We start from the raw sequence: 3,270 nt of genomic DNA, 5'->3' as shown, positions 1-3,270 counted from the left end.
AATTTCCTTTTGCCTCCTTCTTCATGATTTTATGTTTTAAGAATATTTTTTATCAATTTATTTTATAACTTTTTATTAAGAAGTAACAATTGTTCATGTTTGTGGGGCAAAGTATAAAATCCATCAGTATTAACTAGGTAGGTTTTCTTATCAATTTTTTGTGTTTGGAGCCTTCCAGATTCTCTCTTTGTAACCCAGCCATCCCACCTGTGGGTTTATATGCAATGACATATAGAAGAGATCCCTGCAGTCCCACATTCACTGCAGAATTATCTTTTTGTTCACATTCCTTGCTGTATATCTTACCTATGTTTTCCTTAATTCCTTGTCAATGTTTCCTTTAAGCCCCTGGGCATTTGTAGGACATTTACTCAATGCTAAATAATTACAATTCATTGATTTTTGTAGAATGTCGAGCAGTTGGGGCTTGTCTGATATATTTTTGGCAAGAATACCACAGAACTTGTATATCCTCAGTATAGAATGTTAGGGGACCAGGTGTCCAAATCTCACATTACTGGTTGACTCTGAGCAATTGGTTCAGGTGGTGTCTGCCAGGTTTCCCTAAAGTTACTATTTCCCCCCACTGTAATTAGTGAGTATCTTGTGGTGAGAAACTTTGATAGACAAAAAATCTATTTCTTTTCATCATAATTTTATCCATTAATTTATAGAATCCACAGATGATTCTTGCTTACACATAAATATTATGGCCTGTGGTATTAACCAGTTAGTGATTTTCTATTTCCATAATTCCTTCTATATTTATTCATTGAAATTTTACTATAAGGAAAACATATTCCTACCCCCTCATTTATTTACTTGTTCAATTATTCATTTATGTATGCATGGGCTCATGGACACCTATGAGTTAATAATCTGTTACTACCATTTTTCAATATGTTGCCCATACTGTCCCAAAGTTGGCTTCTTATGAGGATTTGACATACTTAAATAATTTTTCAAGCAGTTGTTTACTTTATGATCTTTTTTTTTTTTTTCAAGGTTACACAATAATTTATTGACAGCCTCCTCTCCCCTCCCTCGCGGCCTCCAGGTCACTTTTTCTGCTTGTATATCTTGCGCGCTAGCCCCAGGAAGATGGACGCGGGTAGGGGCGCAGCGTACTGCTCGATGAGACCCATGAGGTGGCCGTAGCTGTCCTCCTCGTACTGCGAGAACACGGCCGGCAGATCCAGCTCCTGGTACAGTGCCTTCACCCGGGCCACCTTCTCGGCCTCCTTCTGCCCATAATTCTCCTGCAGGATCTGACGCTGTTCCGGGGTGGCCCGCTGCAGACACTGGACCACCAGCCAGCTGCACTTGTTGTCCTGGATGTCGGTGCCAACCTTGCCGGTCACACTGGGGTCCCCAAAGAGGTCAAGGTAATCATCCTGAATCTGAAAGAACTCCCCCATCTCCAGCAGGATCTTCTTGGCATTCGCGTGTTCCTTCTCCCCGTCAATGCCTGCCATGTACATGGCCGCGGCCACGGGGAGGTAGAAGGAGTAGAAGGCTCTCTTGTACTTGACGATGGATTTGTACCTCTTTTCAGTGTATCTGCCTAGGTCCACGCTGCCCTGGGGCGCTGTGATGAGGTCCAGGGTTTGCCCAATCTCAGTCTGGTAAGAACTCTGTAGGAAGAGCTCGATGAGGTTCAGGTAGTAGGGCTGCTCCCGACAGTAGAACTTGAGCAGGCGGTAGATGCATGCTTCCAGAAGCAGGGCATCGTTGACGGCGTCCAAACCTATGCCTGGCTTCTGATACCAGCAGGGCTGCCCCCGGCGGGTGAGGGATGAATCCATGATGTCATCTGACACCAGGAAGAAAGCTTGCAGCAGTTCCACACACCAGCCCACGGTCAGGGCCCGCTGGAGACTCTCAGCGTCCTGCTTCCGTGGCTCCACCAGCTCCCGGAAGGCCACCAGCACCGTCAAACCCCGGTTGTACTTGCCGCCAATGGCATTGTACTCCAGGACCTCCTTAAGACGGGCAATAGCATCGCCCGTCTCCGGGTGCCCCATCTCCTCCTCGGTCAGCACCCTGACGATCTGCGAGAAGTGCTGGATGAAGTCCTGCTTCTCTTGGGCGTAAGCATCTGGCTTCTGGTCTCCGTTCATTATGAGAGAGGAGCAAAGTGCTCTGTTCCTGGATGCGGGTTCTTGCTTCACTTTATGATCTTTAAAATCTTTTTATTTTAAAGATACCATATGGGACACCTGTATCCCTTATCAGAGTGCCTGGGTTCTAGTCCCAACTCTGCTCCCGAGTCTAGCTTTCTGCTAATTCATAACCTTGGTGCAAGAGGTACTGGCTCAAGTTGTTGAGTCCCTGCCACCCACATGGGGGACCTGGATTGAGATCCTAGATCTTGATTTCAGTCTGTCATCCCTGCCATTGCAGGCTTTTGAGGAAGTGAATCTGTGAGTGAGAACTTATCTCTTTGTCATCTCTGCCTACCAAATAGATAAATAATCTTTTAAAAGTTCATGAAAAGTTCCTATTAAGGAGAAACTATGTGTGTATTTTTCCATGAATTTTTTTTGGAATATGTGTGTCCTCACATATTATTTCACAGGTCTGTCCACTAGAAGGTCCAGGACCAATGTCACCTGCTAGCAAGGGCATATCTAGTACCCTGGGCTTGTCAGTACTCTCCTCCCATGAAAGGGATCAGAGCTCTTTGGAGAAATGGCAGGGCTGTGGTAGGGAGGTGCAAGATGAGTTTGGAGCATGTTGAACCAGTGCCTATATGGGATGCCAGCCCTGCAGGCAGCAGCTTTACCTGCTACACCACAGCACCAGCCCCTTAAGTGGTATCTTAACTGCTATGCTTAACCATTGTGTCCACCATACTATTATTGGCCACATTTTACAAATTAGGACAAAGTTATAATTATGGGAAATAAATTCATATGTCCTACTGTATAGTAAGGTGCAAGGATGATGGACTATATATTTCAAAAGAACTATCAGAGGGTCTGGCACTGTGACGTACATGGGAAAAGCCGCTGCCTGCAATTTCAGCATCCCATATGGGTGCCAGTCAGAGACCCAGCTGCTCCCCTTCTGATCCAGCTCTCTGCTATAGCCTGAGAAAACAGTGGAAGATGGCCCAAGTGCTCGGGCCCATGCACCCTCATGGGAGACTTAAAGGAAGCTTCTGGCTCCTGGCTTTATCTGCATAGCTCCAGTCATTGTGGCCATTTGGGGAGTGAACCAGTAGATAGCAAAACCTCTCTCTCTCTTTCTCTCTCTCTCTTGCTCTGC

The 3,270-nt window shown here is 45.8% G+C and overlaps 1 pseudogene across 1 annotated transcript; it reads right to left on the bottom strand.

The window, feature by feature from the left end:
• Positions 1-987: 987 nt before the first annotated feature.
• Positions 988-2,176, bottom strand: LOC149119481 (farnesyl pyrophosphate synthase pseudogene; annotated as a pseudogene). Its single transcript, XR_016228662.1, has one exon. The product of XR_016228662.1 is annotated as a farnesyl pyrophosphate synthase pseudogene (transcript).
• Between the last annotated feature and the right edge of the window lie 1,094 nt (positions 2,177-3,270).

Source organism: Oryctolagus cuniculus, chromosome Y (genome assembly GCF_051225735.1).
Source record: "Oryctolagus cuniculus isolate XC-2025 breed Fujian yellow rabbit chromosome Y, ASM5122573v1, whole genome shotgun sequence".
Classification (NCBI taxonomy): Eukaryota; Metazoa; Chordata; class Mammalia; order Lagomorpha; family Leporidae; genus Oryctolagus; species Oryctolagus cuniculus.
Note: the sequence above shows the minus strand (reverse complement) of the source record. Positions and strands in the feature narration are given on the sequence as shown.